The sequence below is a fragment of the Oncorhynchus gorbuscha genome, linkage group LG15, assembly GCF_021184085.1.
Source record: "Oncorhynchus gorbuscha isolate QuinsamMale2020 ecotype Even-year linkage group LG15, OgorEven_v1.0, whole genome shotgun sequence".
Taxonomy (NCBI): Eukaryota; Metazoa; Chordata; class Actinopteri; order Salmoniformes; family Salmonidae; genus Oncorhynchus; species Oncorhynchus gorbuscha.
In genome coordinates this window covers 24,920,638-24,943,740 of record NC_060187.1, presented here as the reverse complement: position 1 = coordinate 24,943,740, position 23,103 = coordinate 24,920,638, and positions in this window count along the sequence as shown.

Below are 23,103 nucleotides of genomic sequence, written 5' to 3'. Positions count from 1 at the left end.
CCTCTACTGGCTCCACGCACTAGACCTCCAGTGCTCATTCACAGTCCAGAGCTTCCGGCGACGGTCCCCAGTCCATAACTTCTGGCAACGGTCCCCAGTCCAGAGCTTCGGGCGACGGTTCATAGTCCAGAGCTTCCAGAGACGGCTCACAGTCCAGAGCTTCTGGAGACGGTTGACAGTCCAGAGCTTCCGGTGACAGTCCCCAGTCCAGAGCTTCCGACAACGGTTAGTTTTCCGGAACCTCCTACCACAGTCCACAGTCCGGAACCTCCTGCGACGGTCCACAGTCCGGAATCTCCTGCGATGGTCCACAGTCCAGAACCTCCTGCGACGGTCCACAGTGCGGAACCTCCTGCGACTGTCCACAGTGCGGAACAACCAGCAACGGTCAACGGTCCGGAGAGTCCAGGCACGGTGTCCAGTCCCGCTCCATGGCAGGAGCCTTCCTCTGCGCCGGTGCCCAGTCCAGGCACGGTGTCCAGTCCCGCTCCAAGGCCGGAGTCTTCCTCTGCGCCAGTGACCAGCCCAGGCATGACGGTCAGCCCAGCTCCATGGCCGGAGTCGTCTTCTGCGCCGATGCCCAGTCCAGACACTGCGTCCAACTCAGCTAAAGGGCCTGAGCCCTCTGCGCCAGTGCCCAGTCCAGGCACGGCGTCAAGCCCAGCTCCATGGCTGGAGCCTTTTTCTGTGCCGATGCCCAGTCCATGCACGGCGTCAAACCCAGCTCCTGGGCCGAAGCCCTCCTCTGCGCCGGTTCCCAGTCCAGGCATGGTGTTCAGCCCGGCGCCATGGTCGGATCCGGGGTCCGGGGGGGGTGGGGGCTACGACCCGCACCGACGCCGCCACCGCCGCTAGTCACCCCCCCTAAACCCCCATTTGGTTTCAGGTTTTGTGGCCTGGAGTCCGCACCTTTGTGCGGGGGGGGGGGGGGGGGGGTACTGTAACGCCCTAACCATAGAGAGCCCTTGTTTCTCTATGGTGTGCTAGATCAGAGCGTGACTAGGGGGTATTCTAGTTTATCATTTCTATGTTGTGTTCTAGTTTATATTTTCCATGTTGGTGTTTTGTATGATTCCCAATTAGATGCAGCTGGTAATCGTGGTCTCTAATTGGGTATCATATTTAAGTAGATATTTCTCCCACCTGTGTTTGTGGGATATTGTTGAGTTGTTTGTTTATTAATTTATTGTTTTTTCTTTAAGTTTCACTTTGCAATAAATATGTGGAACTCAACATCCGCTGCGCCTTGGTCCCGTTCTTACGACAACCGTGACATTTGGGGAACAGAGGGTTAAATAATGAACAAGTAACTTGGGGATTGAAACCAGGCGTGTAAAACGATGCAATGGCAAAAGCAATGGCTAGAAGGCCGGTGACGCCGAACGCTGCCCGAACAAGGAAAGGGACCGACTTCGGTCAAAGTCGTGACAATTTCAGTCTTATTGTCAGCCTTGTGCTTGTTTTAGTTCACATCTTGATTCTAGACATTTTCATCAAAGATTGTGTTCCGGAAAAAAGACAAAAATGCTTATTTTTCACTAAACTAGCCATGCTTAAAACTAGACAGAGAAGCTTGAAATCGATCCCTTTTCACTTATTTTACGATTTAAGGCTGGTTTTAGTCAACTTGATATTTTCTCTTATTTTAAGAAAATCTTACCAAGTAGGTTTATCTGGTAGATCTGCACTGGCAGATAATTTGACTTGCCATTTTTGACATGCCATTTTGGCAGTGTAACAAACGTAGCCTACATAACTTTTTGTTCGGCAGTGGTCAGATATATTTTTTGATGACACACCCAGATACATGTTATGTCTAATGACATCCCCAGTTTACAAAATAATGTTGTGTACTTTGATCAAACTAGGTAGACATTGCTTGGGCATCACATTTGATTGAATTGATTGGGCATTACCTTTGATTGTCAGTCTCAGGAAGGGTATTGTGAGTTCAGCTCCTATCATTCAGCAAGTCAGTCACCCTGAAAAAAAATATGTCTTATAAGACGCAATCCATTCACTGAAGGATTGTTGAGTGGATTATCCAAATCCCACTGCAGAGGTTGTCATGTTTTGTCATTTATTATCTTGTCTTGTCCCTGTGCTTCCCATTCTATTCGTTTCCCTCTGCTGGTCTTATTAGGTTCTTTCCCTCTTTCTATCCCTCTCTCTCCCCCTCCCTCTCTCACTCTCTCGCTCTCTCTTCTCTCTATCGTTCCGTTCCTGCTCCCAGCTGTTCCTATTCCCCTAATCAATCATTTAGTCTTCCCACACCTGTTCCCGATCCTTTCCCCTGATTAGAGTCCCTATTTCTTCCTTTGTGTTCCGTTCCTGTCCTGTCGGTTCCTTGTCTAGAATTCACCGTGCTGTGTTTGTGTATCGCCCTGTCGTGTCGTGTTTTCCTCAGATGCTGCGTGGTGAGCAGGTGTCTGAGTCTGTCTGGTTCAAGTGCCTTCCCGAGGCAACCTGCTGTTCACCTGCTGTTCAAGATCGAGTCTCCAGTTTGTCCTCGTCATTTCGAGTGAAAGTTGTGTTTTTTGTTTGTATTTACTTTACTGGATTAAAGACTCTGTTTTCGCCAAGTCGCTTTTGGGTCCTCTTTCACCTGCATGACAGAAGGAACCGACCAAGGAATGGACCCAGCGACTTCAGACGCTCGTTACACTGCCGTCGAGATCCAAGGAGCCATGCTCGGCAGACACGAGCAGGAATTGTCTGCTGCTCGCCATGCCGTGGAGAACCTGGCCGCTCAGGTTTCCGACCTCTCTGGACAGTTCCAGAGTCTACGTCTCGTGCCACCTGTTACTTCCTGGCCTGCCGAGCCTCCAGAACCTAGGGTTAATAACCCACCTTGCTACTCCGGGCAGCCCACTGAGTGCCGCTCCTTTCTCACGCAGTGTGAGATTGTGTTCTCTCTCCAACCCAACACATACTCTAGAGAGAGAGCTCGGGTTGCTTACGTCATTTCACTCCTTACTGGCCGGGCTCGAGAATGGGGCACAGCTATCTGGGAGGCAAGGGCTGATTGCTCTAACAAGTTCCAGAACTTTAAAGAGGAGATGATTCGGGTTTTTGACCGTTCAGTTTTTGGTAGGGAGGCTTCTAGGGCCCTGGCTTCCTTATGCCAAGGTGAACGGTCCATAACGGATTATTCTATTGAGTTTCGCACTCTTGCTGCCTCTAGTGAGTGGAACGAGCCGGCGCTGCTCGCTCGTTTTCTGGAGGGACTCCACGCAGTGGTTAAGGATGAGATTCTCTCCCGGGAGGTTCCTTCAGATGTGGACTCTTTGATTGCTCTCGCCATCCGCATAGAACGACGGGTAGATCTTCGTCACCGGGCTCGTGGAAGAGAGCTCGCATCAACGGTGTTTCCCTGCTCCGCATCGCAACCATCTCCCTCCTCTGGCTCAGAGTCTGAGCCCATGCAGCTGGGAGGGATTCGCATCTCGACTAAGGAGAGGGAACGGAGGATCACCAACCGCCTGTGCCTCTATTGCGGAGTTGCTGGACATTTTGTTAATTCATGTCCAGTAAAAGCCAGAGCTCATCTGTAAGCGGAGGGCTACAGGTGAGCGCAACTACTCAAGTCTCTCCATCAAGATCCTGTACTACTTTGTCGGTCCATCTACGCTGGACCGGTTCGGGTGCTACATGTAGTGCCTTGATAGACTCTGGGGCTGAGGGTTGTTTCATGGACGAAGCATGGGTTCGGAAACATGACATTCCTTTCAGAGAGTTAGAGAAGCCTACGCCCATGTTCGCCTTAGATGGTAGTCATCTTCCCAGTATCAGATTTGAGACACTACCTTTAACCCTCACAGTATCTGGTAACCACAGTGAGACTATTTCTTTTTGATTTTTCGTTCACCGTTTACACCTGTTGTTTTGGGTCATCCCTGGCTAGTATGTCATAATCCTTCTATTAATTGGTCTAGTAATTCTATCCTATCCTGGAACGTTTCTTGTCATGTGAAGTGTTTAATGTCTGCCATCCCTCCCGTTTCTTCTGTCCCTACTTCTCAGGAGGAACCTGGCGATTTGACAGGAGTGCCGGAGGAATATCATGATCTGCGCACGGTCTTCAGTCAGTCCCGAGCCAACTCCCTTCCTCCTCACCGGTCGTATGATTGTAGTATTGATCTCCTTCCGGGGACCACTCCTCCTCGGGGTAGACTATACTCTCTGTCGGCTCCCGAACGTAAGGCTCTCGAGGATTATTTGTCTGTGTCTCTTGACGCCGGTACCATAGTGCCTTCTTCCTCTCCTGCCGGGGCGGGGTTCTTTTTGTTAAGAAGAAGGACGGTACTCTGCGCCCCTGCGTGGATTATCGAGGGCTGAATGACATAACGGTTAAGAATCGTTATCCGCTTCCCCTTATGTCATCAGCCTTCGAGATTCTGCAGGGAGCCAGGTGCTTTACTAAGTTGGACCTTCGTAACGCTTACCATCTCGTGCGCATCAGAGAGGGGGACGAGTGGAAAACGGCGTTTAACACTCCGTTAGGGCATTTTGAGTACCGGGTTCTGCCGTTTGGTCTCGCCAATGCGCCAGCTGTTTTTCAGGCATTAGTTAATGATGTTCTGAGAGACATGCTGAACATCTTTGTTTTTGTCTATCTTGACGATATCCTGATTTTTTCTCCGTCACTCGAGATTCATGTTCAGCACGTTCGACGTGTTCTACAGCGCCTTTTAGAGAATTGTCTCTACGTAAAGTCTGAGAAGTGCTCTTTTCATGTCTCCTCCGTTACTTTTCTCGGTTCCGTTATTTCCGCTGAAGGCATTCAGATGGATTCCGCTAAGGTCCAAGCTGTCAGTGATTGGCCCGTTCCAAGGTCACGTGTCGAGTTGCAGCGCTTTTTAGGTTTCGCTAATTTCTATCGGCGTTTCATTCGTAATTTCGGTCAAGTTGCTGCCCCTCTCACAGCTCTTACTTCTGTCAAGACGTGTTTTAAGTGGTCCGGTTCCGCCCAGGGAGCTTTTGATCTTCTAAAAGAACGTTTTACGTCCGCTCCTATCCTCGTTACTCCTGACGTCACTAGACAATTCATTGTCGAGGTTGACGCTTCAGAGGTAGGCGTGGGAGCCATTCTATCCCAGCGCTTCCAGTCTGACGATAAGGTTCATCCTTGCGCTTATTTTTCTCATCGCCTGTCGCCATCTGAGCGCAACTATGATGTGGGTAACCGTGAACTGCTCGCCATCCGCTTAGCCCTAGGCGAATGGCGACAGTGGTTGGAGGGGGCGACCGTTCCTTTTGTCGTTTGGACAGACCATAAGAACCTTGAGTACATCCGTTCTGCCAAACGACTTAATGCCCGTCAAGCTCGTTGGGCGTTGTTTTTCGCTCGTTTCGAGTTTGTGATTTCTTACCGTCCGGGTAGCAAGAACACCAAGCCTGATGCCTTATCCCGTCTGTTTAGTTCTTCTGTGGCTTCTACTGATCCCGAGGGATTCTTCCTTATGGGCGTGTTGTCGGGTTAACAGTCTGGGGAATTGAAAGACAGGTTAAGCAAGCACTCACGCACACTGCGTCGCCGCGCGCTTGTCCTAGTAACCTCCTTTTCGTTCCTGTTTCCACTCGTCTGGCTGTTCTTCAGTGGGCTCACTCTGCCAAGTTAGCTGGTCATCCCGGTGTTCGAGGCACTCTTGCGTCTATTCGCCAGCGCTTTTGGTGGCCGACTCAGGAGCGTGACACGCGCCGTTTCGTGGCTGCTTGTTCGGACTGCGCGCAGACTAAGTCGGGTAACTCTCCTCCTGCCGGTCGTCTCAGACCGCTCCCCATTCCTTCTCGACCATGGTCTCACATCGCCCTAGACTTCATTACCGGTCTGCCTTTGTCTGCGGGGAAGACTGTGATTCTTACGGTTGTCGATAGGTTCTCTAAGGCGGCACATTTCATTCCCCTCGCTAAACTTCCTTCCGCTAAGGAGACGGCACAAATCATTATCGAGAATGTATTCAGAATTCATGGCCTCCCGTTAGACGCCGTTTCAGACAGAGGCCCGCAATTCACGTCACAGTTTTGGAGGGAGTTCTGTCGTTTGATTGGTGCGTCCGTCAGTCTCTCTTCCGGGTTTCATCCCCAGTCTAACGGTCAAGCAGAGAGGGCCAATCAGACGATTGGTCGCATACTACGCAGCCTTTCTTTCAGAAACCCTGCGTCTTGGGCAGAACAGCTCCCTGGGCAGAATACGCTCACAATTCGCTTCCTTCGTCTGCTACCGGGTTATCTCCGTTTCAGAGTAGTCTGGGTTACCAGCCTCCTCTGTTCTCATCCCAGCTTGCCGAGTCCAGCGTTCCCTCCGCTCAAGCGTTTGTCCAACGTTGTGAGCGCACCTGGAGGAGGGTGAGGTCTGCACTTTGCCGTTACAGGGCACAGACTGTGAGAGCCGCCAATAAACGCAGGATTAAGAGTCCAAGGTATTGTTGCGGCCAGAGAGTGTGGCTTTCCACTCGCAACCTTCCTCTTACGACAGCTTCTCGTAAGTTGACTCCGCGGTTCATTGGTCCGTTCCGTGTCTCCCAGGTCGTCAATCCTGTCGCTGTGCGACTGCTTCTTCCGCGACATCTTCGTCGCGTCCATCCTGTCTTCCATGTCTCCTGTGTTAAGCCCTTTCTTCGCACCCCCGTTCGTCTTCCCTCCCCCTCCCGTCCTTGTCGAGAGCGCACCTATTTACAAGGTACATAAGATCATGGACATGCGTTCTCGGGGACGGGGTCACCAATACTTAGTGGATTGGGAGGGTTACGGTCCTGAGGAGAGGAGTTGGGTTCCGTCTCGGGACGTGCTGGACCGTTCACTCATTGATGATTTCCTCCGTTGCCGCCAGGATTCCTCCTCGAGTGCGCCAGGAGGCGCTCGGTGAGTGGGGGTACTGTCATGTTTTGTCATTTATTATCTTGTCTTGTCCCTGTGCTTCCCATTCTATTCGTTTCCCTCTGCTGGTCTTATTAGGTTCTTTCCCTCTTTCTATCCCTCTCTCTCCCCCTCCCTCTCTCACTCTCTCGCTCTCTCTTCTCTCTATCGTTCCGTTCCTGCTCCCAGCTGTTCCTATTCCCCTAATCAATCATTTAGTCTTCCCACACCTGTTCCCGATCCTTTCCCCTGATTAGAGTCCCTATTTCTTCCTTTGTGTTCCGTTCCTGTCCTGTCGGTTCCTTGTCTAGAATTCACCGTGCTGTGTTTGTGTATCGCCCTGTCGTGTCGTGTTTTCCTCAGATGCTGCGTGGTGAGCAGGTGTCTGAGTCTGTCTGGTTCAAGTGCCTTCCCGAGGCAACCTGCTGTTCACCTGCTGTTCAAGATCGAGTCTCCAGTTTGTCCTCGTCATTTCGAGTGAAAGTTGTGTTTTTTGTTTGTATTTACTTTACTGGATTAAAGACTCTGTTTTCGCCAAGTCGCTTTTGGGTCCTCTTTCACCTGCATGACAGAGGTGTCAGGTAATGACTCTCCTAATTATACTTTAATTACATTTGTTATATATATTGACACCCTTCACTGCCTCTCTTTCTCTCTGGCTACCTCTCTGTCGCTGCTCACCATCACTCTCACTTTCTCTCCCTTTCTCTCACCTACCTCTCTCTCTCACTCTCTCCCTGAGAGGCGTTCAATGATGATGGCTTTCCCTCATGCTAGACTAGTGTCTGCTCCAGTATATGGCCCTCTGTTTCTGTTCAGGACCTTCTATTCTTCCTATCTGCCTGCTGCAGTGCAACCATATCTTTATTTTAACAAATCTCAGCAAATGTGCCAAGGATGAGCAAACCGTCTAGGACTGGGATCCTAAAGATCTGCTATACTTCCTCCCTAATATAGCATCATAGGAGCTATAGTAAACACTGACTCAGCTGAATCTATGGAGGCTTACAGCATATATTAACATAAAGAGAGAAGGAGAGAGAGGGAGACAGAGAGAAAGAGTTTGAGAGAAAGCGTGTGAGAGAGGGTTAGGGAAAGAGATGGTGAGGGAGAGAGAGAGAGAGAAACCTTAATCTTCACTTTAACAAGCATTATGTTTTCCTCACCCAAACCATCGATTGTGGGAATTTTCATAGAGCTAGATGCCAGTATATTTTCTCAAAGGCACCTCGATGCAGTGAGTGAGTGGGAGAGAGAGAGAGAGAGAGAGAGAGGAACAGGTGCAAATGAGTTGGTCACAAAGAGGCTAAACAGAGCAGCCAGTGTGGAGCTAGAAGAGGCTGTGGTGTGAGGGGAGAAATATTTAGGGGACTGGAAACAGTGGAGGCTACTTAATGAAAAGACTGCTGTGTTTGTCCAAAGCAGAGCTCTGAGCCTGTGTGAGAGGACTGCAAAGTCAGAGAAATAGAGACAGAGACTGGGACAGACAATAGACCCTTAGGCAGCTAAATAACCCATACAAAAGCTAATATAACTATACAATTACAACTTTCCAGTGATGTCAGCCCAGAAGAAATGTATGGGTTTGTAGTAAAGGTGTGGGCCAGGTTTCTTCTTAAAAAAAATACAAAAATAAAAAGCAATTGCTTCTTTCATTACTGGTATTGAACTTTGATTCAACAACAGGCTTTTGGTCTCTGTCATTGTATGCTATGTATTAGCTACAAAGCTCTGTTCAACAGTGCACCTTGAGGTTGTGGAGATTACTTAGAATTATGCTGGGAGTTCAGTGCAATGAAGATACCTGCACACTGTCAGCCATGCTCAACTCATTAACAAAAGACTAAAATTATACTTCTAGTTTCTCAACATAGCCCTCTGAAACCATACATGCTTCTTCTACTCTTCTATCTATCCCCCCCTCTCTCTTTCACTATCCTTTTCTCTCAGAACCATGACATGTTTCCAGTTGATGAACCAAGCAGAGCAGTCTAGAATCAGGTTCAACTTGAAGGTACATTTTTTCTCAAAGGTCCTTCAAATGTCATGGTATTACACACAGTAATAACAGAGTTCTGAGTGCTGATAGATGTGTTGTATGGTTGTTGCGGCAGCACTAAGTGAGTGATAATAAAGCTTGTAGCAGGCAGATGTGGAGATGGAAGAGAGAGAGAGAAAGAGAATCTCATTGAGTTCCTTTAGATTATTTTCATTCTCTGAAGTGTTGTGTTAAAACCAAATGGACACACACTTTAATACTATGCGCACCAGGGTGACAGAAATCCATTTATTTACTGTCACCAGACAACTCTGGAACTTTCTGTTTTCTCCCACTTTTCAGTTTATAATTGCAACCAACTCCTTGAGCAGGTGAGGCAGAGGCAGGATATTATACAATTGATGTAAAGCTGAGAGGAAGATAAAAAAGGAAAGTTAAAATCCATTTGTTTCCCTCCATGCTAGTGTTAAACACTGATTAAGATATTTGTCCTTAAGGGATGGTTTCTTATCCACAAATTAATTATTGATGTTTTGGGGTTGTGCGATGAAGATAAGATTATATATTTTTTTAATATATCATATTGTCTGTGTGTGTTTGTCTGTGTGCCTCTGTAATGGAGGTGTTTTGTTGAACCACATTCACTTGATGATAACCTTGCATGAAGACTCGTTTTACCTCCCCAAGCTAATGCCAAGGCTTTGGCTCAGCGTACTAATACTAATTTTGTGGAATACAGACGACTCAATGCTTTGCTGAGAACCCTTAAGGGGGTTGGGTTAAATGCGGAAGACACATTTCAGTTGAATGCATTCAGTTGCATTCAACTGACTAGGTATCCTCCTTTCCCTTTTATGCATGTGTGTGCGTGCATGTGTGCAGACATTTGCTTGAGTGGATACTGACAAACTGTCTGTCTCATTCTCTTTCTCTCTCTCAGTGTGCGTACTACTCCTTTGGCGGTGCGTTGTCTTTAGGACTGCAGGATGAAGAGGGTGAGAGAGAAAAAGTGAAAGAGAAAGAAAGAACGATCGAGAGACAGCTAGGGCCACACAGTATGGAGCTAGGGCCAGGCAGCTGTTATTTCCAGCGACATGTGGTGTGAAAATGATGTGAGCATTATGCACAGGCTTTCAGACCGGCCGCCCAAACCAATCACACTGAGCAACTCTTCCTGGGAAGAGGCTGGGAGAATAGGAGATGGTACACACCGTTATCAGTCAGAGCAGGGCCGCATCCATGATGGGAATGCTGTTAGAAAGAAGCCTGGTGGTAGCAGAGGCAGGGTGGGTGCTGCTGTCTTCATTATAAACTGTTCTGGACAGTCATTTTCACACCAATTTACTATGCATGACATTTGTGTTATCCGGTAGGGCCTTTCTATTCAACGGAGCCGTGTTGTTCCTTGAACGTCAAGGAGGGACTTTTAAAGGAATTATTTTCTTATTAGCAAAATCTGCAAATTACATGCGTGTCCCTGTTAGAAGGCAATTTCAATAAATATTGAATCAAGATTGAAACAACAATACCATTATTAGAGAGTTTGTTCCTCTGTGTAGGTAAATGAAACAAACCAGAAACATCCAAAAAGATAACACGAGACATGTGGAAAGCTTGGGAGTACCAAGTGTTCCCATGAAGTCATGCATGTGAAATATAATCCTCACTCTGATGTGGTTGTTGAAGGTAGTGAGCCTATACCTCGGTCTACCTGGCGAGACATTGCATCAGCACCTGACCGCACTCACAAAGCTCACACCACTCTGCTGCTGTCACTAGGAATACAGGATGGAAAGTAGAGCCAATTCAGTTGGAAAATCTGGTGTGCTCAGATCCGAACAGGAGTGTACCGTACAGGTGCTGCGTCTTTGGGTGCAATCTAGCTTTAACCAGAAGGGGACTAGGGTTCCAATTTTGGAACACCCCCCCCCCCACACGTTCAGCTGGAAGGTGGCGCATGGAAGTCCAATGGCTCAAATGAAAGATAAACACCTTGTTTATCTACCCAGCAAGTCAGATTTCTAAAATGTTTTACGGCGAAAACATAGCACATATTTATGTCAAACCACCACCGAAGACACAGCTAATTTGCATAGCCAAGTTAAAAAAAATATGCAATCAACAAACGCAGGATTAAAAGAAAAATAATGCACTAACCTTTTGAAATCTTCATCAGATGACAGTAATATAACATGTTACACAGTACATTTATGTTTTTTTCAATAATATGCTATATATATCCATAAATCTCTGTTTTCAATGATGCATCGTTCAAAAAATGCTACTCAAATGTCCTGAGAAATGACGATAGCTCCGGCAGATAACGTCAGCTAACAGGGAATACACATCATTAAACTTTGACTAAATATGCATGTTCTACATATATATAGTTAGATACACTTCTTCTGAATGCAATCGCTGTGTTACATTTATTTTTAACGTTACAGGTTTCGTTCACTAGGCTATACTATGAGTCGGCGCTCAAAAAGTAGCATTATGGCTCCTCTATCTTGGAGTCCACAGAAACCCAAATTTACCACATAAATATTCCCTTACCTTTGCTGTTCTTCCATCAGAAGACCTGGAAGGAATTATAATTACCAAAAACAGCGTTTAGTTTTGCAGTCTGTGTCTTTCGGTTCTCAAACACGACACATTTCGGTTGAAATGTAGCCAAAAGTCAAGTGGATGCGCACCAAAACGTCGAACTTACATATTATATGTCGACTAAACTTGTCAAACTAAGTTCATAATCAAGCTTTAACATGTTATAAAGGTGTACAGCAATCGTGAGGACGAACAGAAACGCATGCATTGTATAATCGATCTTGGAAAAAAGACAGGACCGGAGCAGAGCGCACATGAGAGTGACCTGTTTTTTTGTGTGACCGAAAGGTTTCGGCCCGCCAAAACTCTCGTGAGTGCGCGAATTTCACAATGAGAATCTCCATTGAAAGCTGAGATCGCGCTGAAGACGAAGAGACTGTTCCCAGACCTGTAGGTGCTTGGGAAGGGTGGGAGCGATGACGTCAAAGTTGGGCCAACTTTTCTGATGACAAGAGAGAGTTTGGGAGAATGACTGCCCTGAGAGTTCTGCTTTACATACAGACATAATTTAAACGGTTTTAGAAGCTTTAGAGTGTTTTCTATTCAATAATATTTTTTATTTGCATATATTAGCAACTTTTGAGAAAAAAAATGTGTTTACTATGGGCACGCAATTACTCCAGCGGGGGCAGTAAACAGCCCTATCCCCAAGAGGCAAGTAAAGACAGCCAACAATCACATTTTGCATTAGCCATTTTCGCTAGTGATGGACATTTTTATTATGGCTAGATAAGGGTAAACACCGTGGAGGGTATAAATCCGTATTAAATAGATGCTTGGTAAAGCTCATTCCCACTATCAGTACATGAACAACTGCAACAGCTATGTTGTTCCTGACCTTCCTAGTCCTGAGCACCACAGGCAAGATTCCCTCTTGTACTGTACAGTACATACTGAAATACTATCCCCTAGAGTTCCATGTCTACCACACCAGACCTATATAAAACGACAGAAATAGATGGGTGGCCAAACTCTGTCCTCTAGTTTTGTCTGTAACCCACAACCCATCACCTCCCTGTGTTTCTTATGGTGTGAAATGCAGATATGATTTCCATCACATACCATGTCTATTGTCCACCCATTGGTCACACCATGCCATTTCAACGTGGAAATGTGCGTAATATTTGGTTGTGATGTTGATCAATGAGATTTCAACCTTTTTTCACCCATTCAAAATGACTTTCAAAACTCCCAATGTGTTATCACTATGCTTTCAACCATCTAAAAGCACAACCAAATTCCAATGGAAAAAAATGTCAGAAATCTTGTATTTACAGTATACAACAACTTCATTTAGATTTTTGTTTTACCTTTATTTATCTAGGCAAGTCAGTTAAGAACTTGTGTTATTGTGTTATTGACTGTACATTTGTTTATCCCATGTTTATCCCATGTGTAACTCTGTGATGTTGTTTTTGTCACACTGCTTTGCTTTATCTTGGCCAGGTCGCCAGGTCGTAAATGAGAACTTGTTCTCAACTGGCCTAACTGGTTAAATAAAGGTGAATTAAAAAATGTTTTAAAAAATAACACATTTTTATTTACTATGACAGCCTACACCAGCCAAACCTGGATGACGCTGGGTCAAATGTGCGCCGCCCTAGGGGACTCCCAATCATGTCCTGTTGTGATACAGCCTGGAACCGAACCAGGTTGTCTGTAGTAACGCCTCATGCACTGAGATGCAGTGCCTTAGACTGCTGCGTTATCATGTGTTAATGTGTTATCACTGTCCTTCATCTATTAGAACAACCAAATGACCTGGATTGCAGTTGAGATTAGATTGCATTAGAGTGCATAGCTCAAGTGATCAATGCTGTTCAAGACCCAAATTATTAGAGCAATTGTGAAGATATCCACAAACCTGTGACTTTTGCATGCTATCTTGAACATGCACACTTTCTGTGATTAAATAGAGACATTTATTGTTACTGTAGGTTAACCTCACAATTTGGCCACGGATTTGCTACTAATTTTAAGGTTGAATAAACACTGTTACATTAGTTTGTAAATAGCCTTAACTTACAAAACATTTGTTGAATTGTGTTTGGTTGACAATGCAACCAAATATCAACATTTAAAGGATATCTAATGTTTAGGCATTTAATCTGAGCCACTGGTTTATTCCTGTTATCTAACTTTTATTTTTGTTTTAGTTGGAGAAGTTAACATCATTGACTAGTTAATCGGCTACTTATCGTATTGCAAAAGTGATATTGAAAGTGATTTTGAAGAGGCTATTACTGTATTGCAAAAGGGATATTGAATTGTGTTTGGTTAAATCAAAGTTTATTGGATTTATATACAGATTTGCAGATGTTATCGCAGCTGCAGCTCAATGCATGTGTTTCTAGCTGCAACAGTGCAGTAATAATACCTAGCCACAATAAGCACACAATCCAAAAAGTAAAAAGAAAGAAATTAAGCAATATCAGAATGAACAATGTCAGAGTCTGGAATATAAATATATACAGTGCATTCGGAAAGTTTTCAGACCCTTTCCCTTTTGTCACATTTTGTTACGTTACAGCCTTATTCTAAAATGTACAGTGCCTTGCGAAAGTATTCGGCCTCCTTTAACTTTGCGACCTTTTGCCTCATTTCAGGCTTCAAACATAAAGATATAAAACTGTATTTTTTTGTGAAGAATCAACAACAAGTGGGACACAATCATGAAGTGGAATGACATTTATTGGATATTTCAAACTTTTTTAACAAATCAAAAACTGAAAAATTGGGTGTGCAAAATTATTCACATGTAAGAGTGAGCTCTAGCCATTTTATTTTACCATGCCAATACACTTTGTGTTACCAGCTAAATCTATGACCAGTGGCAATTTTATCATGATAATCTTGATGGGGCCAACTCAGAAAAAATGTTTTAGATGCATACCAATAAATCCATTATACAACATCACACAACGCTAAACAGCACATGAATTGCACTGTAATGGTGACAAACAGTGGCCACAAACTGTTAGGTCCGACATAAAGATATTCCAACAGCAGAGCATTCTTTTCAGTAACATAGATGGAGCAAATAGCCATCTGTACTTGAATGTACAAACTATGGCATAAGAGAATGAGGAGCGGATAAGAGGCTATCTGTAATTTTGATTAAGACATTAATGAGCGAGCTAGGACTGACATAGGCAATATATCTATTTGTTCCGCACTTTTGAAATGTACTGCGACAGAATTCAGAACATTGGTCATTCATACAATATTCTCCCTGTACACCAAGTCAGAACTGTATAATAAGTAAAGGGGTCATATAAGCAGACAAAGAAAGCTCTTACAATATTACATTTCTCTAAAACCGGCTACAGGCTACACATGCACCACCAAGTTACAGCAGTAGGCTAAATTATGAGTGGAAAGGGACCAATTAGGGGGAGGCAGAGCGGTAACTAACAGCTTACTACACAACATACTTAGTATTATTTTCTTAGCTACAATTTACATACACTACCGTTTAAAAGTTTTGGGTCACTTAGAAATGTTCTTGTTTTTAAAAGAAAAGCACATGTTTTGTCCATTAAAATAACATCAAATTGATCAGAAATACATGTTGTAAATGACTATTGTAGCTGGAAACGGCTGATTTTAAATGGAATATCTACATTGGCGTACAGAGAACTATTATCAGCAACCATCACTCCTGTGTTCCAATGGCACATTGTGTCAGCAAATCCAAGTTGATCATTTTAAAAGGGTAATTGATCATTATAAAACACTTTTGCAATTATGTTAGCACAGCTGTAAACTGTAGTTCTGATTTAAAGAAGCAATAAAACTGGCCTTCTTAAGACAATTTGAGTATCTGGGGCATCAGCATTTTTGGTTTTGATTACAGGCTCAAAATGGCCAGAAACAAATAACTTTCTTCTGAAACTTGTCAGTCTATTCTTGTTCTGAGAAATGAAGGCTATTCAATGCGAGAAATTGCCAATAAACTTTTGTTTACTTTTTACTTTTATTTCACCTTTATTTAACGAGGTAGGACAGTTGAGAACAAGTTCTCATTAAAAACTGCGACCTGGCTAAGATAAAGCAAAGCAGTGCGACAAGAACAACAACACTGAGTTACACACGTACAGTCAAAACACAATAGAAAAATGTATGTAAAGTTGAGGTCGGAAGTTTACATACACTTAGGTTGGAGTCATTAAAACTTGTTTTTCAACCACTCCACAAATTTCTCGTTAACAAACTATAATTTTGCTAAGTCGGTTAGGACATCTACTTTGTGCTAGTCACAAGTAGTTTTTCCAACAATTGTTTACAGACAGATTACTTCATTTATAATTCACTGTATCACAATTCCAGTGGGTCAGAAGTCTACATACACTAAGTTGACTGTGCCTTTAACCTCTTCAACCTATGGGGGCGCTATGTCATTATTGGATAAAAAGACGTGCCCGTTTTAAGTGCAATATTTTGTCATGAAACGATGCTCGACTATGCATGGAATTGACAGCCTTGGAAAGACACAACTTTGACGTTTCCAAAACTGCAAAGATATTATCTGTGAGTGCCCCAGAACTAATGCTACAGGCGAAACCAAGATGAAGTTTCATACAGGAAATGCCCCAGATTCTGAAGGCGCTGTGTTCCAATGTCTCCTTATATGGCTGTGAATGCGCCAGGAGTGGGCCTGCCCTTTCTGTCGTTTCCCCAAGGTGTCTGCAGCATTGTGACGTGTTTGTAGGCATATCATTGGAAGATTGACCATAAGAGATTACATTTACCTGGTGTCCCGCCCGGTGTCCTCTGTCGAAATTATTATTGCGTAATCTGTAGGTCCATGCGCGTTCCATTTCTTCAGAAGAGAAAGTCAACTGCCACGATGGATTTTATTGTCGATAGATATGTGAAAAACACCTTGAGGATTGATTCTAAACATCGGTTTGCCATGTTTCTGTCGATATTATGGAGTTAATTTGGAAGAAAGTTCGCATTTTAATGACTTAATTTTATTTATTTTTTCCTTACCCAAACGTGATGAACAAAACGGAGCGATTAGTCGACACAAATATTTTTTTTTTGTAAAAACGGAACATTTGCTATCTAACTGAGAGTCTCCTCATTGAAAACATCTGAAGGTCTTCAAAGGTAAATGATTTTAGTTGAATTCTTTTCTGGTTTTTGTGAAAATGTTGCATGCTGAAAGAGAGGCATAATCCTATGCTAGGCTATCAATACTGTTACACAAATGCTTGTATAGCTATGGTTCAAAAGCATATTTTGAAAATCTGAGATGACAGTGTTGTTAACAAAAGGCTAAGCTTGAGAGCAAATAGATTAATTTCATTTCATTTGCGATTTTCATGAATAGTTAACGTTGTGTTATGCTAATGAGCTTGCGGATAGATTTACACAATCCTGGATACAGGTTTTTTTCCGTAGCTAAACGTGGCGCAGAAAACGGAGCAATTTGTCCTAAACAAATAATCTTTCAGGAAAAACTGAACATTTGCTATCTGAGAGTCTCCTCATTGAAAACATCTGAAGTTCTTCAAAGGTAAATGATTTTATTTGAATGATTTTCTGGTTTTTGTGAAAATGTTGCATGCTGAAAGAGAGGCATAATCCTATGCTAGGCTATCAATACTGTTACACAAATGCTTGTTTTGCAATGGTTGAGAAGCATATTTTGAAAATCTGAGATGACAGTGTTGTTAACAAAAGGCTAAGCTTGGGAGCAAATAGATTAATTTCATTTCATTTGCGATTTTCATGAATAGTTAACGTTGCGTTATGGTAATGAGCTTGAGGCTGTCGTCACGATACCAGATCCGGGATGGCTCGACGCAAGAAGTTAAACAGCTTGGAAAGTTCCAGAAAATGATGTCATGCTTTAGAAGCTTCTGATACGCTAATTGACATAATTTGGAGGTGTACCTGCGGATGTATTTCAAGGCGTACCTTAACCTCTTGAACCTCTGGGGGCAGTATTTCATTTTTGGATGAAAAACGTTCCCGTTTTAAACAAGATATTTTGTCATGAAAAGATGCTCGACTATGCATATAATTGACAGCTTTGGAAAGAAAACACTCTGACGTTTCCAAAACTGCAAAGATATTGCCTGTGAGTGCCACAGAACTAATGCTACAGGCGAAACCAAGATGAAATTTCATACAGGAAATGCCCCAGATTCTGAAGGCGCTGTGTTCCAATGTCTCCTTATATGGCTGTGAATGCGCAAGGAGAGAGCCTACACTTTCTGTCGTTTCCCCAAGGTGTTTGCAGCATTGTGACATAATTGTAGGCATATCATTGGAAAATTGACCATAAGAGACTACATTTACCAGGTGTCCGCTCGGTGTCCTCCGTCGAAACTATTGCGTAATCTCCAGGTGCGTGCATGTTTCCATTTTGAAGAGAGGAGAAACCAAACTGCCACGAGTGAAAAACACCTTGAGGATTGATTCTAAACAACGTTTGACATGTTTCCTTCGATATTATGGAGTTAATTTGGAAAAAAGTTATCGTTTTAATGACTGATTTTTCGGGGGGTTTTCTCAGCCAAACGTGATGAACAAAACGGAGCGATTTCTCCTACACAAATAATATTTTTGGAAAAACTGAACATTTGCTATCTAACTGAGAGTCTCCTCATTGAAAACATCCGAAGTTCTTCAAAGGTAAATTATTTTATTTGAATCCTTTTCTCGTTTTTGTGAAAATGTTGCCTGCTGAATGCTAGGCTTAATGCTATGCTAGCTATCAATACTCTTACACAAATGCTTGTGTAGCTATGTTTGAAAAGCATTTTTTGAAAATCTGAGATGACAGTGTTGTTAACAAAAGGCTAAGCTTGAGAGCTAATAGATTTATTTAATTTCATTTGCGATTTTCATGAATAGTTAACGTTGCGTTATGGTAATGAGCTTGAGGCTATAATTACGCTCCCGGATACGGGATTGCTCGTCGCAACAGGTTAAAACACAGTGCCTCTTTGCTTGACATCATGGGAAAATCAAAAGAAATCAGCCAAGACCTCAGAAAAACAATTGTAGACCTCCACAAGTCTGGTTCATCCTTGGGAGCAATACCCAAATGCCTATAGGTACCACGTTCATCTGTACAAACAATATTACGCAAGAAAAAACACCTATGAATCACGCAGCCGTCATCATACTTCTCAGGAAGGAAACGCGTTCTGTCTCCTAGAGATTAACATACCTTGGTGTGAAAAGTGCAAATCAATCCCAGAACAACAGCAAAGGACCTTGTGAAGATGCTGGAGGAAACAGGTACAAAAGTATCTATATCCCCAGTAAAACCAGGCCATAACCTGAAAAGCTGCTCAACAAGGAAGAAGCCACTGCTCCAAAACCACCATAGAAAAGCCAGACTACGGTTTGCAACTGCACATGGTGACAAAGATTGGACTTTTTGGAGAAATGTCCTCTGGTCTGATGAAACATTAATATAACTTTGGCGATGGTGACCATCGTTATGCTTGAAGGAAAACGGGGGAGGCTTGCAAGTCAAAGAACACCATCCCAACCCTGAAGCACGGGGGAAGCAGCATCATGTTGTGGGGGTGCTTTGCTGCAGGAGGGACTGGTGCACTTCACCAAATAGATAGCATCTTGAGAATGGAAAATTATGTGGATATATTGAAGCAACATCTCAAGACATCAGTCAGGAAGTTAAAGCTTGGTCGCAAATGGCTCTTCCAAATAGACAATGACCCCAAGCATACTTCCAAAGCTGTGGCAAAATGGCTGAAGGACAACAAAGTCAAGGTATTGGAGTAGCCATCAGAAATCCCTGACCTCAATCCTATCGAAGATTTGTTGTCAGAACTGGAGGCCTAAAACCTGACTCAGTTACACCAGCTCTGTCAGGAGGAATGATGACGGTGGTGACCAGTGAGCTGAGATAAGGTGGAGCTTTACCAAGCAAAGAATTATAGATGACCTGGAGCCAGTGGGTTTGGCGACGAATATGTAGTGAGGGCCAGCCAACGAGAGCATACAGGTCGCAGTGGTGGGTAGTATATGGGGCTTTGGTGACAAAACGGATGGCACTGTGATAGACTACATCCAGTTCGCTGAATAGAGTGTTGGAGGCTATTTTGCAAATTACAATGCCGAAGTCAAGGATCGGTAGGATAGTCAGTTTTACTAGGGTATGTTTGGCAAGAGTGTAGTACTGTTGCTCCAGTGCTGGTTCTCATTGGAACCAGAGTTAGGCCACCTGGCTTCACTCATTAGCAAGATCTGTAGCTTGTATCTTGTCATTTCCTTCTAATCTGTGCCAGCTTTTGGGACTCAAACACTTTTTGAACGTTTCATATGCCAACGTGCAGTTTGTTTTTGGTGTTCAGTGCTCCCATCTTCACATCACTAGTTTCCTTTAGGCTTTCGCTGATGGCATTAGTACAAGTCTAGGACTCTGGTAGATATTTGCATCCAGTTGTAGAATTGTCACTTGTTGCTGTTTCTTTAGCACAAAGGTTTTATGGGATGGGGTTGCAAGCCCAATGCCCAACTGTGCACCATTTCCGGGTTTCGGGAGGTTTCGGGAGATTTTGGAGTTGATTTGTTAGTCTTCACCCCTAGCCTTTTCTCTTCCTGGTGATGGATTACAGTTTCATACCACATGAAGCCAGATAGGCTTTGGGTTGTGTACAACCTACCCAACTAACTCCTGCTGCTGTGTTGTGAAAACCATAACCAAAAGCCAACACAATATGTTGTTCATACGAGCAATGCGAGACGCTTTTACTTTGGTTCCTTATATTGCTGATGACAAGCATACCCATAACATGATGCAGCCACCACCATGCTTGAAAATATGAAGAGTGATACTCAGTGATGTGTTGTGTTGGATTTGACCCAAACATAACGCTTTCAACTCTGTACCTGTATTAAAGTCACCATTGGCCTCGTAGTGTAAGGCCTAAATTGTTTCCTTCCTCTCCGGTAACTGAGTTAGGAAGGACACCTTTCCTATTTGCAGTGACTGGGTGTTCAGTCATGGCCAAAGGTTTTGAGAATGACACAAATATTCATTTTCACAAAGTCTGCTGCCTCAGTTTGTATGATGGCAATTTGCATATACTCCAGAATGATATGAAGAGTGATCAGATGAATTGAAATTATTTGCAAAGTCCCTCTTTGCCATGCAAAACAACTGAATCCCCCCAAAACATTTCCACTGCATTTCATATCTGCCACAAAAGGACCAGCTGACATCATGTCAGTGATTCTCTCGTTAACACAGGTGTGAGTGTTGATGAGGACAGGGCTGGAGATCACTCTGTCATGCTGACTGAGTTTGAATAACAGACTAGAAGCTTCAAAAGGAGGGTGGTGCTTGGAATAATTGTTCTTCCTCTGTCAACCGTGGTTACCTGCAACGAAACAGGTGCCATCATCATTTATTTGCACAAGAAGGGCTTCACAGGCAAGGATATTGCTCCCAGTAAGATTGCACCTAAATCAAACGTTTATCGGATCATCAAGAACTTCATGGAGAGCGGTTCAATTGTTGTGAAGAAGGCTTCAGGGCACCCGAGAAAGTCCAGCAAGCGCCAGGACCGTCTCCTAAAGTTGATTCAGCTGCTGGATTGAGGCACCACCAGTACAGAACTTGATCAGGAATGGCAGCAGGCAGACTGATATTATGCAAAAGGTACAGGGATTGGACTGATGAGGACTGGGGTAAAGTAATTTACTCTGATGAATCCCCTTTCCGATTTTTTGGGGCATCCGTATAAAAGCTTGTTCAGAGAAAACAAGATGAGCGCTACCATCAGTCCTGTAACTGATTGTTTAACCTTTTCTGGTAGCCTTCCACAAGCTTCCCACAATAAATTGGGTTAATTTTAGCCCATTCCTCTGGACAGAGCTGGTGTAACTGAGTCATATTTGTAGGCCTCCTTGCTCACACACGCTTTTTAAGTTCTGCCCACAAATGTTCTATAGGATTGAGGTCACGGTGTTGTGATGGCCACTCCAATACCTTGACTTTGTTGTCCTTAAGCCATTACGCAACAACTTCGGAACTATGCTTGGGTAATTGTCCTTTTGGAATAGCCATTTGAGACCAAGCTTTAACTTCCTGACTAATGTCTTGAGATGTTGCTTTAATATATCCACATCATTTGCCACCCTCATGATGCCATCTATATAGGGAAGTACAAGAGCCCCTCCTGCAGCAAAGCACCCCCACAACATTGATGCTGCCACCCCCGTGCATCACGTTTGGGATGGTGTTCTTCTGCTTGCAAGCCTCCCTTTTCCTCCAAACATAACGATGGTCATTATGCCCAAACAGTTCTATTTTTGTTTCATCAGACCAGAGGACATTTCTCCAAAAAGTACAATCTTTGTCCCCATGTGCAGTTGCAAACCATAGTCTGGCTTTTCTATGGTGGTTTTGGAGCAGTGGCTTCGTCCTTGCTGTGCAGCTTTTCAGGTTACGTCAATATAGTACTCGTATTACTATGAATATAGATAATTTTGTACCCGTTTCCTCCAGCATCTTCCCTTTCTGTTGTTCTGGGAGTAATTTGTACTTGTTACAAGATTGTTGTTTATTCTTGCGTACTATTGTTGTACAGATGAACGTGGTCCCTTCAGTCATTTGGAAATTGCTCCCAAGGATGAACCTGACTTGTGGAGGTCTAAAATTGTTTTTCTGAGGTCTTGGCTGATTTCTTTAGATTTCCTATGATGTCAAGCAAAGAGGCACAGTGTTTGAAGGTAGGCCTTAAATACATCCACAGGTACACCTCCAATTGACTAAAATTACAAACAAATGTGCTTAACAAGTCACGTAATAAGTACTGAAACACATAAATAACGCAAAAAATATATATATTTTCCATTGTTCATCCAATATTGGTCACATACACATGGATAGCAGATGTTATTGTGAGTGTAGCGAAATGCTTGTGCTTCTAGTTCCGACAGTGACTTTCCAAGATTTGCATGTGGCAGATGTTGCACAGAGATAGATGGCCATACTTTACTCAAACCATTCCTCGTATGGCCTTCAGGGCCCTAGCCATACCAGTTATAAACGGACACAAGCTGCCATGACAGTTTATAACATTTGTTATATCCTGTCTATATCAATGTTATGTACTGTACTAACTCATAATGTAGGGTTCAAGGAAAGTGTAGATACCAGATTGTTATTTCAACTCCACCAACCCCTTCCTGTGTTCTGTCAGAGAGAGATGGATCATGTGTACCCTACAGGACGATCATGTGTATCAGTTAACCAGTGTGACTGACAAAGGCTTGAAGGAAGCTCCTGGCCACTTCCTGCTTTAATTTCTTATCCAGACTTTACTCTGCCAGTACCTACCCCTCCCATTCCCTGCCAGCAAGCTGCCATCATATATTACATTGCCATGGAAACCAGTGGTCCCCTCCACCGCTGGCATCAAACTGCACTGACATACTGTCTACAATCATCCCCCGAGCTAGGTGTGTGTGAGTGTGCATGCATGTGTATGTGTGTGCATGCTTGCGTGTGTGTGCTTGCTTGCTTGTGTGTGCTTGCGCGTGTGTGTGTTCACTCTGAGGAGGATTCCAAACAGCACGGTGTGTTGCCTTGATGAGCACTCCACAAGCCAACAACCGCATCAAAAAAACATTAAAGATACATG